The following is a 15,858-nucleotide window of genomic DNA, read 5'->3' as shown; positions in this document are numbered from 1 at the left end:
ACACAACACTGTCATCACTAATACAATGTTAGACACACAACACTGTCATCACTAAGGTCACTGTTTTCCACACTCACTTCAAAATTAATAAATATAAAATTTTGCTATTGTTATTATCTCATTTGAAACTTTATTCTCTTAAGATCTGTTTTTCTTTAAATAAATATTTTTATTTAAAAATATGTATAATCTATATCCTAAATAAATTTCCCAGTAAATAAATAGATCCCTAAATAAATATTTCAAAGTATTTTTTACCTGTGTAAAAATCATGCAAATTTCACTTCATAATCCCTTAGATTAACTTTTTCCTGAAGGAAATGAGTAAAGGAAGCATTTAATTTTACTCAAAGATTTAGGCTATTCATTTTAATAATCATGACTGTCACCCTCTGTCTGTGAATGCAGGAGTCAGGAGCCCTTGGCTGATCACACAACGCGAAGCCCCCAAACTCAGGGAATTATGAAATAAGCATTTCTAACTGGGTCAGGCTTAGTCACCACTGCCCACGGACGCTAATTCAAAGCCATCACCCCGCTCTGGAGAGTGAAGAGGGCCGAGGCATTGCACCAAGCTCACGATTTCATTAACGCCTGCCCACTGAGTCAGAGAAGACAGCGCGCCACATGTTTCCCGTGCAGCAGAGCCGGGTGCTCACAGTGTTGGGCTCAACTGTTTGAATCATCCCTGGTCCTTCATACAATTCACCAAGTCTCCCAGGCAGTGCTAGTAATGAAAATTATTACAAAACTAAAATTCAAACAGAGCACTGAGTAGCTAATTTTCGCGGGTCCTGATGAGCGCCAGTGTGGAGAGCGCCTCCTACAGACAGGGACGTTTTCACCGGAACCGTGCATGAGGGGGTGAGGCGATCATGTACTGATTATTTTTTCTTTGGTTACATAATTTCCATTAATTCTTTGAGAATTCCATGCAGTGTATGGGATCATATTTACCCCTTTCCCTTAATCCTCCCGGATCTACCCCACCCGCACACCCACCTAATTTCCTGTTCTCTCCTCTCTTTCCCCTTCCCTTTAAACGCACCGAGTCCAGTTCCTGTTGGCCTATGACGTCTAGGTGTGGGGGCAGCCGTGGAGTGTGGTCGGTATACCAGAAAAGGATCAGGTCACTAAAGAGAACTGACCCTTCTCCCCGCAGCCATCAAGTGCCAATAGCTCTTCAGCTGGTGGTGGGACCTCGCGTCCACCCTCTCCTGCATTTAAGTGAAACTGCTTGCTGGAATATGTGCAGATTTGGCATGTGGTGTGGCTCCCAGGCCAGCTCAGGAAAAGTCCAACCCTTTGCGATGGCAAAAAGCCCTGTGCTTGGAGAGGAGGTTTTCTCCCTGAAGGAAAGAATTGAAACAGCGATCATCTCATTATGTAAATGCTCTCTGGCTTGAATCATAACAAATGGCTGTAAACACTATCCACAAGCCCTTGCCTGGTCTTTGTACCTTTCCTTTTAATATCGGAGGATTTTCTCCTCAGAGAATGTTTTGTCATTCATTTTTCTCCAGATACATCTGGCATACGTTCTTGCCTTTAGGGCAAGAATTTTTTTTTTCAAATTTTTGGAGGGAAATTTTACAACCCCCCATGGCTGAATGAAGTGTGTTCCATGAAAAGCAGATGGCTATTGAGTCATATCCTGCCGTTTATTGTCAGTTTTAGTAAGGTAACTCTACAGGTGCTTCAGAGAAGCCAGGCAAGACTCTGATTTTACTGACATTTTTCCTTTGGGAAGAGCTTTTAAGTTGGCAGGCACATATGAGCACCTGTGGGCACATGCTGAGAGCATGGATGTGTGTTGCCTTTTAAGAAGTAGTGGCTATAGTAGGCAGATACCCCACTGACCCCCAAACACAATACTACAGTCACAAATCTCAGAATGACGTAGCTAGGAACTTAATAAATGATACCCAGCATTACTTATCCAACTGTCACGATATCCCTAGCACTTTAAGTATTCTTCCCAGGTCTTAACTTTAGTTAGAGCATTATCCAATCATACGGCGATTACCGGTGGGGACTGATAGCAAAGGTACTTTCCACAGTTCAGATTCTTTCAAATTCTGGACTTGATATGAGACTGTTTTCCCCAGGGTTACCACTGTTGTGATGGAACACCATGACCAAAAGCAACTGGGAAAGGCTATATTCCACTCACAGTTCCATAAAACAGTTCATCATCAAAAGCAGTGAGGGCAGGAACTCAAGCAGGGGCAGGGATCTGGAGGCAGGAGCTGATGCAGAGGCCATGGAGGCAGGAGCTGATGCAGAGGCCATGGAGGCAGGAGTTGATGCAGAGGCCATGGAGGCAGGAGCTGATGCAGAGGACCTGGAGGCAGGAGCTGATGCAGAGGACCTGGAGGCAGGAGCTGATGCAGAGGACCTGGAGGCAGGAGCTGATGCAGAGGACCTGGAGGGGTGCTGCTTACTGGCTGCTCCTCATGGCTTGCTCAGCCTGCTTTCTTATAGAACACGGGACCACCAGCCCAGGGATGGCCCCACCCACCGTGGACTGGGCCCTCCCCTATTGATTACTAATTAAAATGCCCTACTGCCTCCTCTCTAATGACTCTATCTTGTGTCAAGTTGACATAAAGCTAGCAAGTACAGAGACATAATCCCAATTTAATTCAGATCATTTGCGGGTATTATTCCACAGAAACATGTTAAGGTTCTCCCACGGAGTCTTCTGCTGTTATTCTGCTAACGGCTACAGTGTTACACCGAATCCTTGGGATTTGTTGCTACACCCATAGTTTAGTCTCCATCCTCTTACTAGAAGCTTCTTTCTTCAGTGGATGGTATTAACACAGCGGGGACGTGGTCTGTCTGGGTCCGAGTGTCTGCTGCTCTCCTCTGCATGGGGTAGGATGGAGAATGACACTCAGTGGAAAGTAACCAATGCAAGTGCCCTGTGATGCGAACAATTCGTTTGTCATTTTGGTTTAATTGTAGTAGCTCATGAGCGTCTGGAAATTCATGCATTATAGATTTCCCATCTCAGTGAAGTATAGGTTGTCAAAGGCACGTCCTCATGACTTTCTAGATTTTATCGCTATCTCTTGTAATGCCTCCATTTTTTCCCCCTAATTTTATTAGCTTGGATGCTCTCACTCTGTTTTGGATAATTTGGTTAATGGTTTGCCAGTTTGTTTATCTCTTCAAAGAACCAATACTTCATTTCATTGATTCTATGTATTTTTTCATTTCTATTTCATTAATTTCTACCTTGATCTTAGTTATTTCTTGTCATCTACTACTTTTAGGTTGTAAGTTCTGTTTTCTAAAGGCCTAAAGTGCTTATTAGGTTATTTATTTGGGATCACTTGAATATTTTGATGTGGGTATCAACTGCTATAAACATCCCTCTCAAACTTCATGCATCTTCATGAGTCTTATAGTTTTTGTATGTTGTTAAACATTCCTCTTAAACCATCTTCATGTGTCTTGTAGTCTTTGGATGCTGTTGTTTCATTTCATTCACTTCGGAGATTTTAAAATTTCCATCTTGATTATTTCAGCGAGCCAATTATCATTCGATAATGTGTTATTTTCCATGTGTACTTCCTGCTTCCCCTTTCTGTTGGTATCTAGCTTTATTCCATTTGCTCAGATAGAACATCTGATATCTGTGAAGGCTTGCTTTTGGTTATAAATTATGATTTGTTTTGGAGAACATTTCATGTGTTGCGGAAAAGAATGCATATCCTTCAGTGTTTGAATGGAATTTTCTGTAGCCATCCATAAGTTCTAATTATGATGCCACTTAACTGCAGTGCTTCTGTGTTTATTGGAGCCCCACAATTTCTGCATTGGGGTTAATTTATGGCCTTAGATCTGGTAGAGTTTTGTTTTGTGAAATTAGGTGTAACTGGGTTTGGTACATATTTGTTTAGAATTGTATGATCCTCTTGATGATTCACTCCCTTAGAGCCATTCATCTCTTCTGACTCGTTTTGGTTTGAACTCCATTTTGTCAGACATTAAAATGGCTACACCTGCTTGCTTCTTAGCTCCATTGGCTTGGATTCCATTTCCCCATTCCTTTCTTCCAAGGTGGCATCTATCCTTGATGATAAGGTCTGTTTCTTGAAAGCAACAAAAGATGGGTCCTGTTTTCTAATCCAATCTATTATTGTTCTATTTCTATGCCTTTTTAGTGGGGATGTTGAGAGCATTAATATTTAGAGTTAATTTAGATATGTATTAATTCTTGTCATTTTGATTACTGTGTTTTCTTAGATACCTTTTGATGAACTGCCTTGATACTGCTTTTCTTTTCCTGTGGTCTCCTGGATGTGGTTACTCTTCTCTTTATTCTGAAATGTTCCTCTCAGTATCCTCTGTAGGGCTGGCTTGGTGAGCATGAATTCCTTTAGTTTGTTTTTATTTCGTCTTTACACACCTCTTTACACATAAAAGATAGCTGTGCTGGGTAGAATATTCTGGACTGGCAGTCAAGATCTTTTCAAGCTCATGACTTCAGAAGTTTCCACTGTATAACAGGCTGTTTTTCTTATGACCCTACCCTTCTATGTGACTTGGCCCTCCTCTACTCAGCTTTCAGTACCTTTTTTATATTTTGTTTTAGTTTTCTAACTATATTATAATAGTGCAGAGTTTCTTTTCTGATCCTGTCTGCTTGGCGTTCTGTAGACCTCTTGCATCTGCATGGATACAGACTTTATAAATTTTCTCCCATGGTTTTTACTGAACATATTTTCTATGCCTTAGACTTAGACTGTTTCTCCTCTGTGCCCATCAATTCACAGATTTGGTCTTTCTATTGTTTCTCAGAATCCTGCATGTTGCTGTGCTCTTCTAAGAGTCTCTTTCGTTGAAGCCCATGATTTAATTCCTCTCCATTGTCTGTCTGTCTTTCACATGGTCTGTGCTATGGTGAGGATTCCCACTGAGCTGTCCACTTGACTGACTGGAACTCTCTAGTGTCGCTTCAGTGTGGGTTTGTATGTTTTGCATTCTATTCCCTTTCCTAGAACTGACTCCCTTCTTGAATTGTCTTTTCTTGTCCTCTATTGGCTCATTCAATTGTTTGTATCTTCTTTAAATTATTTGTACTTAACTCCCAAAGTCCAGCTGAAGAGTGGGAGGAATGAGAATATGAGCAAAGCGGTCAAGACCATGATGGGTTCACCCACTGAAACAGTCTCTCTGAGCTAATGGGAGCTCACCAACTCCAGCCTGACAGGGAAGGAACCAGCGTAGGACCAAACTAGTCCCTTTGAATGTGGTTGACAGCTGCATGGCTGGGGCAGGCTGAGGGGCCACCAGCAGTGGCACCGAGATTTATCCCTACTGCTTGTACTGGCTTTTTGGGAATCTATTCTCTTTGGATGGATACCTTGCTCAGCCTAGATATAGCGGGGAAGGCCTTGGACCTTCCCCAGAGCAATGTGCCTTACCCTCTCTGAGGAGTGGATGGGATGGGGTGGGAGGGTGTGTGGAGGGAATGGGAGGAGAAGAGGGAGTGGGGACTTGGATTGGTATGTATAATGAAAAAAGATAGTTCGTTTTCTTTTTAAAAGAATAAATTTAAGAAAGGAAAAAAATAAATTATTTGTACTTTTAGAGGATGTTTTGTAATTGTTCTTTTGAATCCCATGTCTTCTATTTCATATAGGTCATTTCCTTTGGGCAGTGAGACTGCCATTTTGGAGGGAAACATACTGCCTCTGCATTTCTGATAAGACCTGGATGTCCAAAGTGAGACTGTTGGCCGTGACTTCTGCTATGTGTTTTCAGCCCACCAGGTTGGCACCTACAGGTGAGCCATGGAATAGACCATCTGGCGAAGGCTAGCAGGCAGGATGCAGGTAGGGAAGAGGGGGCTGTCCTATCAGGTCTCCACCAGACTGGGTTGCTTGTAGGAAGTTAGCTGGAGCAGGCTCCTAGGGCCAGAGAGAGGTCACAGGCAGTGGAAATGGATGGAGTGCCCTTTGGAGCCTGGCCATTGTGTGGTAGTTTGACTCAAGGGGACTCTAGATGGTCACTTTGATCTGAACTGCAGGTTTTCAACTTAATTTCAACCAGACTGGCAATAGTTTATCTCTTCTGTAGACTCTAGGTCTTCTCCAAATGCTGGCCTCTTCCCGTCTTTGGTCCACAGTAGACTCCGGGTTCTCTCCAAATGTTGGCCTCTTCCTGTCTTCTGTCCATAATAGACTCTGGGTTCTCTCCAAATGCTGGCCTCTTCCTATCTTCCTGTCTCAGCAAATAGCAGTTCCCATTTTCAGTTGCTAGGGCCTAAACTTTGAAATTTTCTGACTCTTTAAAAATTTTTTCTTTATCCCCACTTGTCAGCAAATCCCCAACTATGACCATAATCTGAGTTTCGTCACCCTGCCCACCACCAGCCTGGTCTAAGTCATCACATTCCCTGACGGCCTTCTGAATGGCCTGTCTGCCTCCATCTTCTCACCCACAGAGTCTCAGTACAGGAACTAGAGTATTACTAGCACAATCTCTGCTCTAATCAGCCGGTGGCTTTCTCTTACTCAGAGCAAAACCCAAGTCCTTAGCAAGACCTATGACGTCACCTAGATCTGCCCTCACACCCCTCGCCCATCTCTCTGACCTCCTCTCATCCAACCACTTTTCCCTCTCCATCCAGTCCACCCACAGTGTTCTCCTTGCTGTGCCTCAGACCCTCCTCACACACTTGGACCTCAGACTTTCTGCGGTCACTTCCCTGCAACCCGCAAAGATCATTCACAGGTATCGGTCCTCTCCTCTCTAAGGACTTTGGTCAGACAGTATCTGCCTCTTCTTTTTTCTTCGAACTGCCCAACTGTATCACTGAGGCAGGCCAGATACCCTAAGTATGGATACCCTACGTATTGCTTGGCATCCAGCGAGTAGAGTGTACAAAGACAGCGATGAAAACATGAGCGTCCACCACCTTACAAAGCCATTCCAATAGTGAGCAGGCAGGCAGAAGATAGCTGGATGGATATAAAGACAGGCTGAATATAGATAGATGATTGATGATAGATAGATAGATAGATAGATAGATAGATAGATAGATAGATAGATAGATAGATAGATAGAAACTGTGGGTGAATGGAAGTCCTTCATCCTTCCCAATATCTTCCCTAGGCAAAGCAGAACAAGTTTTCAAAGCCAATCACAGAGAGAATGTTTGAAAGGTTAAAAAAGCATATAATCATCATGTATTCTGTATTTTTTATAAATCAAGTACCAATGCCTTTCATTTGATGATCTTAAAGTATGTTACCAAAAAGAGCACTGTAATTACATGTAGTTATACATCACTGCCGTAGATCAAGCAGCATTCGGAGGCTTAATGGATTCAAGATCTCACTTGCTCCCGACACGTCTATATTATAAAAGAAAATGCAAGAGGCGCCCAAGTGGCAGTCTGACATTTACACTGCGTCATCTGAGCCTCTGAAAAATCTATTATGGTGTGGCTTATTAGCATAAGAAAAAGTGAAATGACTTGTAGACTGTCAACAGTCTCTTGGTGTCCTTGGGCCAGCCAGTCACCTCAGCTGACCTCATCTGTTCCGTCTCCTCAGGCCTGTCACAGTTGAACAGATCGCTGAAGGAGGGCTTTGAGGAGGAAATGGGGCTCACTTTTTGTGGTTAACCAAAAGTACATCTCTGAGGTCAAAGTGTGGCATGTGTGTTCTGTGTTGACCACACTGTGTCAAAAGAGTTCTCTTCCTGAGACCAAGTCCTGACAAACTTTCCAAGTGTTCAGAGCCTGGCTCTGGTGTTTAGTGACCTAATGGTACGCCCTATGCCCTTCAGCTCAGTGATCCTCTCCTCAGATGCCAACCACCTTTCTCCTCCTTCTCCTCAGAAGTGTCACGCAGGGAAAGCCTCTGTAACTGCTCAGATGTTCACCTCTTCTACTGACAAGCCTACAGTGGGATTTCACGTTCAGCTTCTGTGTCTGGGTACAGGAATTTGACTACCAAAGCCATGGAGAAGAAATCGAGTATGATGCCCCGAGCGTGACACTTCTCTATTGCAATGAACTGTTCCACTGGTGTGAAGTGGGAAGGAAGACCGGCAGGCCGTCCTCAGTCATGATCACAGATGGCTGGAGGACCTTAGAAGTTGCCGCATCACATCTTGTTACATAAAATGGAAGTCCCCAAGAGTTCCCTGCTGCTCTGTGAGCTCCTGGGCACCGACTCCAGGGCTTAAGTTGCATGTTTGCTTGGCTGAGAGTGGAGTGCACCTCTTCCAAATGCTCCATTTTGTTCATCTTCCTCCTGCCAAGAGTGGCTCAGGTTATCAGTCAGGACACTGCAAGGGCCTCATAAAACCAACCACACTGAGCAAGGGGGCTTTTAACCTAGAGTCAGCTTGTCACTTGCTGTGGTGGTTGGAATAAAAATGTCCCCCAAAGCCTCATATATTTGAATGCTTTGTCACCATGGAGTAGCACTCCTTGAGCGGAATTAGGAAGTGTGGCCTCAGTGGAATAGGTGTGGCTTTATTGGAGGAAGTGTGTCACTGGGGGTGGGCTTTGGGTTTTCAAAAGCCCAAGCCAATCCCAGTGTCTCTCTCTTCCTGCTGCCTTCTAACCCAGAAGTACAACTCTCAGCTGCCATGTCTGTCTGTAATCTGCCATGCTCCCTGCCATGAGGGTAATAGAGGAAATCTCTGCAGCTGTAAGCCAGCCCCACTTAAATGCTTTGTTTTTATAAGCGTTGCTGTGGCCATGGTGTCTCTTCACAGCAATAGAGCCCTGACTAAGACACTAACCTTTATATTAAAGTAGCCGCACACCTACATGGCCAAAGTTAAATAATAGGGACAGTGGAGAATCATAGTGAACCTGGTATAGCAAGTGTTGAGTTTTAGCTTAGGCTTGATCACAATCTAGCCATTTTACCTCAGACAAATACCTCATCCCCTTGGAGACAGAAACCATGTGTGGCTGTCTGAGGGGAAGTAAACAAATACCTGTTCCCCCATAAACGATAGAATGTAGTTATCCTGCCCATGTCTAACTCGCAAATGAGTGTATTTATCAAGGTCACTTGCAATAGCCTGGCTGACTCAAGGCAGGCGCATCCCTGAGAAGTCCACCCAGCCTGAGAAACAGTTCCAGAAAGATGCATCCATGGAGCTCCTGCTCAACCTATAGGCAACTCAAGAGGTTGAAGTTGGTCTGAGCTTCTGCCTTGCAACTTGGCTGCACACTGCTTCTAGGTGGTTGATCTGAACCTCTTTTAAACAGCTCAGGTTGTCTGAGAGTCTTTTAGGCAGTGGCCTGTTCTCTCTTTTAGGTGCCTTGGCTGGTCTAAGAGTGTCTTTCAGCAGGTCTTACTGCTTACATATGCTTGGGGAGGGAAGGAGGGACCTAGTGAATCTGGTCAGTTTCAGGGACTTCCTGAAGCCATAAAGTCATTTACTTCCTGAGTTTAGCTTAGTGGGATGAAATATTTCACCTCCTACTATGTATAAAGGAGCTTTCCTGCATGGTGGAAGGGTCTGTTTTATCTCAAAGGAAATCACTACACAATAATATTGGAAAGGAGGAAGGAGGGAGAGGAAATTGGGAAAAGGAGTGAAGGAAGAAAACACAGGCAAGTTTCCAGTATACAGTTACTCCTTCATTTAACAGACCTTAGAATTTGCTAGCTAGTATGTTACAGATTTCAAAGGATGTCATGCAGCTGGTCCTCCACACTGTTGCTTTTCCTAAACTGAACAGAAGAAACTGCAAGAGAAACCTCAGACCACAGGGGCGTGAAGATTAGGAGCAAATGAGGTATCAGAAGATAGTGACTCCTGATAGACCTCTTCATCATCCTAGTTCCATGAACAGCGGATGACGGGACTCCAGCACAGCCAGCAGCTTCCTCCTCAGAGGTTTCGCGTTGAGGGAAATCGTGTGAAAGTGGCTACCCTGTGGGTTTGGTAACATAATGAATACTGTTTTTAGAAATTTGAATATCCGACGCTGAAGTGGGAAGAGTGTTTGGTATGAGGTATATCATTCTCTGTGATCAGATTGTTTTCAAACCACAAACAGGATGCAGATGAATGGTGCTGAGATGAAAAGAAAAAAAGCTGGGGTGCCAGAAACAAAGACGATAACCAAAAGAGTTTCTTTTCCGTGCTTCGTCAAAGCAGGCAACCAACCACTTTAAAACTTGCCATTTTCTAGTTTTAAATCCAGACCCGACAAGCAGCACCTCAAATGACTGGTATAAGCACATGCCGAAAGTCGTATTACCCATCGGTTTGTATGCAGACGTTATAAACAAGGAAAGGGGAAAACATTTCACTACTGTTGACACTATATAAAGTATATTAAAATAATGTTTTTCATCCAAATAACTATGTGTGCTAAATCTCTATAGAGTACCACAGACTGGGAAAATACTCACTCAGAACTGTAGCAATGTTCTCCGTGGTATATCATGTACTGCTCAATTAATAAGGCTCAATAAGCTTGTGAATATTAAATAAAAATGAGATTTTCTTTTTGTAAAAAAATCTTCAAGGGTACATACTGAAAAGAAATATAACGTCAGTCGGTGGTGCCAGGCCTTTAATCCCAGCACTCAGGAGGCAGAGATAGGCGGATCTCTGTGAGTTCGAGGCTACCCTGATCTAGCTATTTTCTTATAAGGCTGGTGAGAAGGCTCAACAGGTAAACATATTTGCCACCAAAGCTGATGATCTGAGATTGATTCTGGAGACCTGCGTTCTGACTTTCACGTGTGCCATGGTGTCCACATGTGTACACAACATGCATGCACATACAAATAGATAAATAAACTTTCTTTAATGGTTTCATATTCCAAGCATATAATAATGTAACTATTTTTTAGCTTCTGAGATGCTGGAAGACTGAGCCATGACATTGGACAAGCTACCGCTAATGGTGTTTGGTGTTACCATCAATCTGCTGTGTTGCGTAACTCTGGGGGCATGAGGAGTGCAGAGTTCACTGCCCAGCAAATTGCTTTTCATTTCCTGGCATTTATCCTTCTGTTTATGTGTCTCTCGCTGCACGTCATAGCATCTCTGAGAAATTGTAAAGACTTGGCTTTGCCGGCTAGCTGCCTGTGGGCTTGCTGAGAGATGTGCACAATAGCAGCATACGCAAGTTGAGCCACGGATCCTTTAACCGAGCATCCCTCCAACAATGTGTGCCGTTCACTGTTCAAGACTCTGAAAATAAGAGTGGGCCAGGCTGTTTCCTGACTTTGGAGATTTTGTGGAAGAAAAAGAGGAAGAAATGAAATACAAACAGATGAGTGGATGAGGAAATGATTTTAGAGGCTGATAAACGTTACTATGGAAACAAAACAGGTAATATGATAGAGGGTACCAGAGGAGGGTTAGATTAACAGTGCCATTTAGGTCAGTCCATCCTGAGGCCATGGCATCTCAGCCAGTCCTGAGTGACTGGAAGGAGCCAGGCTGTTTATTCCAGTCCCACCGAACAGAACAGCAAGAGCAAGAAGAGGGGCCGGGCATCATGTTGTGGGGAAGGGGACCAGTTGTGGAGAGGGAACTGAAGAGGCTGGAGGAGGAAGCAGGGGCCACATCAGCTATGACACCACAAGCCATGGTGGGAAACTGCAGCTCTGGCCTCTGAACAAGGATCTTCACCAGAATAAGAAAACCTAGTTTACACAGGTATCCCTGTCAGGGGAGGGCTTCTGGACGTGCTGTCGTAGGTTCAAGTCCCACACAAGGCAGTCAGGAATAGCAGGTAAGAAGGGGCCAAGATATAGGACTTGCCCACTCTGCAAGCCCTATGTCCATCATGGGGATAACCGTCTGTAGAAAGAAGGGGTTTTGTTGTTTTCTGAGGGTCTCAACGTGGTCCAATCTGGCTTTGAATTCACATGGCCTTGATCCTCCAGCTCCCACCTCCCGAGTGCTAGGATCAGAGGCACGTACCACCATCCCCAGCTTTATGAGGTAGTAGAGTTTGAACCCAGAACTTGGTGCATCCTAGGCAAGCACTCTGCCAGCGGAGTCACCCCAGCTCCAGAGATCTGTCTTTCATAGCTCATGGCACAGCACACGGAAGCGGCCTCCAGAGTGAAAGCCAGGGAGTGCCCTGAGTGATGTTTACATGGAGACCAGTTGCTGTGGGGAGCAGAGAAGCAGAAGATCCTGCCTGGGTCCAGGTAGAGGTTGCTGGTGGATGAGAGGTGCTTGCTGGGGGGAAGAAAGGAAGCCAAGTGAGTGTTAAGGCTGCAGGGAGTGGTGGTGACCATGAACGAGGTAGGGGAACTGGGATTTTCCTTTCAGGAAAATGGTAAGATTTTTTTAGGCTACACATATTAATAAATGCAACATGTTAGAAGCCAAAGTAGTACCTATGTCAGTTGAAGAAATTTATAGATAAACATTATCTGAGAAGTCCAAAGTTGTAACTGTATTTTGGAATTGTCCCATGATTCCTGGCCCACTAGGAAAAAGTGGGGGCAGGGGCGTAGAGTTAGTTCAGTCTGGGATGCTTCAGTCAGGGAAGGCACAACCTTTCCAGTGTTCAGTCTGCCCCTCCTTCCTTCCCCATGCTGCTGTCTGACTGTACCACTGAATGTACTCAGGTATGCTGTCACCACCTCTTCCCCGATACCCAGGTGGGTGGCATAATGACTAGAGGGGGAGATATTTGCCTCTTGGGACCCTCAAAGCAAAACAAGTAAAAAGCTCTCTCCTCATCTTTTCAAGATCTATAGCACATCTCCCCTGACTGGCCGGAGGCTCAGAGAGAGAAGACAGTCACTCAGTGTCTCTCTCAGCCCCATTGTGCTCTTCCCCTCACAGTCCCTTGGCACTAGAAGAGGTAGGATTCCAAAATGAATTCTTCCTACTCCATATTTCTGGCCTGGGGCATCTAGGCTCAGATACCAGTCAGGAGTGCAATCTTCCATCTATATATGGAATATTTTTTGTTTGTTTGTTTTTGTCTGTTTGTTTGCTTTTGGGGATTTGTTTTGTTTTTGTTTTAGAGACAGATTTCTCTACAGCTTTGGAGCCTGTCCTGGAACTAGCTCTTGTAGACCAGGCTGGCCTTGAACTCACAGAGATTCGCCTGCCTCTGCCTCCCAAGTGCTGGGATTAAAGGTACCACCACTACCCACCCGGCTTACGTATGGAATCTTACATACAGTGATGGAATTAAAGAATTCTTTCCCATCTTGTTGTTATACCTTAGTGGTTGGGGAGTGATCTGACTCTTTTCAAATACAGAAAATAAGCTATTTTCATACCAAAACATATCATACTTGTAACACGAGTTTCTAGTCCATGAAGCTGTCAGGACTGGAGACATCATATGAATGAGTCTTTGGCATGTGACTGAGTAACACTGGGGACTGGATGAGAACTTCAAGTCATCCCAGAGAGGAAAAAAAGATCAGGGTTGGGTTCTAGGACAGCCTTTGTAAGTTCCAGAAAAAAGCGAAGGAGCCTAAAAGCCCACAGAAAGGAGGCTGCAGTAAGACCATCAGAAAATGGACATGGGGTGAACTAGAGCCCAGGAGAAAGCAGGTTTCCAGAGGGAAGGACGCACAGCCGAATCAAGGGTTGCTGGAAGGTCCGATAGGTACAAGACCCCAATACACACTCTGCTTCTGACCACAGACATTCACCCAGAGTCTCAAATTGTCCCTGAAAGACACTGGGAATGCCTTTTCCAGACCATAAAGCAACTCAGTTGACCAGATAGGACCCCTGGCAGGGAAAACTCACAAACTCACCCCACCATTTTAAAAGAAGATGGTGTTAGCTTCCTTGGCAGATGCTGTATTCTTTGAGCCAAACTGAAACTCCAGTAGCTGACTGTACTAGTGAATCCCGGCCACTGGGGACTCCCCGTGATTACTGAGAAACATGTACAAGCACTACAGGGGAGCCGCTGTCTGCTTCTCACTGAGTACCACACACACCAGGGTGACTCTGCTTTACCTATCTTGTTCTGAAATCAATTAGGGAAACACTCGCCTTCTTTCAGGCACACATTAAAATGCTCAGTTGTGGGCGAGGCAGACAGTGCACTCGGCATCTCAGGTAAACTGGGGGTGGAGGAACTATCTCACGAGAGATAGATACCTAGTTTCTAGCAATGAAGTAAAATACTGGAATGTCAAAGATGCCCACGTCCTTCTGCGTCTCCCATCTCTGCTCTGAGATCCTGGTACACTCCACCTATCCTGACCTCAACTCCCAATCATGGCTGTGGCCACTGTGGATGTCTTATGCATGTTTCCCATTCCACCTGACCTGTTGAATCCAACTGAGATAGAACCAATGGGGGAGGGGGACGCTGGGCTGCAGTCTGTCCAAGAATAGAAAACAAGGCCAAAAGTTTGTCTTTGGGGCCAACTTCAGAGGGAGTCAGCAGATCTGAAGAGAGATAAGGAAGTGGATTCTACTCTAACCCCAACACACTGTCCAGATACAGAGCCTTTGGGATGGAAGATGCAACCGAGCAAGTCAAGCAACTCGTGGGAACATGCGGGAGTTTCGTAGCGTGTTGGATGGCAAGACACTGAAAAGCTGTTTACCCTCTCTATCTATTCCTTTGGTATCTTATCAGGTGATTAACATGCTTTCCCCCTAGACCAGATGTGGGGTTCATAATGAGATAGTGCATGGGTGATACCTAAGTTGAGAGCTAGCTTATAGAAACGGCTGAAAGAATTATTATTGAACAACAGATAGGACTTTTTAATTTTAAATTCTAGGGACTGGTGAGCCGGCTTAGCAATTCAGAGCACTTTCTGCTCTTCCAAAGGACCCCAGTCCTGTTCATAATACCCAAGTAACACCAGCTCTGGAACACACCTTGAATCTCAGTGCTTGAGAGACAGAGATAGGTGGATCCCTGTGAATTTGAGGCCAGCCTGATCTACATGGTGAGTTCAGGCCAGTAAGAGATACATAGTTAGATCTCATCTCAAAGATAACTAACTAACTAACTAACTAACTAACTAACTTACTAACTAGCTAGCAAACTACTTGTTAGAGCTTAAAATTTTAAAGGAACTTAAATTTTTTAAAATTTTTTATTGACTTATGGGGGCAGCAGGGGACCCCTACCATGGAGGTTTGTGGAAGTGAGAGGACAGTTTGCATGAGTTAAGATTTTCCCACCATGTGAGGTCCAGGGACCCAACTCAGGCCATTGGGCTTGTTGGCATGTGACTTTACTAACTAAGCCATCTCACCAGCCCAGAAATTTGTCATTTGTATATTTCAAACTTATGAAAAATTCCATAATTTGAAGTTCATCGTATTCAAAAAAAGGTTCATAGTGGAAGACTAAGTAGGTGTACTAAGTCACGTGCTTTTGCATATTCTCTCCTAGCAGCCCAGAACATACCAGAAGGAAAACATGCTCCCACTAGACTCTGAGATGGAGTCCCACCCCTAACTCTAGTGGGCAGACTCCTAAGACTCCGTGTGATCCCATCCTGTGCTTGTTCCACATTCCTGCAGTCCTCTCCCCGGGAGTCTGAGACAGACTCTGTGGCAGGATGCCTTTTCTGTGCTGAGCATAGGTGACGGTGGCTTCCGCTAGCCAATGCTCACTATTGCATCTCAACAGGCATACCGTGATGAAGCCACTTGCCATATTAGAGAAGCCCATGACAGGAAGTGAGATGAGCCTCCAGCCAACAGCCAGGGAAGACTCCGTGTCCTCTGTCCAGCAATCCATGAGGAACCAGATCTACATAAGCTAGGGAGCAGGTCCTGCTTCCATGGGGTTTTCGGATGGGACCACACCCCCTTTGTTGATAGCCTGATGTAGCCTTGTGAGAAGCCCAAACACAGAATACAGCTGAGCCCTGGCAGATTTCTGAG

This window comes from Microtus ochrogaster, chromosome 16, assembly GCF_000317375.1.
Source record: "Microtus ochrogaster isolate Prairie Vole_2 chromosome 16, MicOch1.0, whole genome shotgun sequence".
NCBI classification, from domain to species: domain Eukaryota; kingdom Metazoa; phylum Chordata; class Mammalia; order Rodentia; family Cricetidae; genus Microtus; species Microtus ochrogaster.
Note: the sequence above shows the minus strand (reverse complement) of the source record.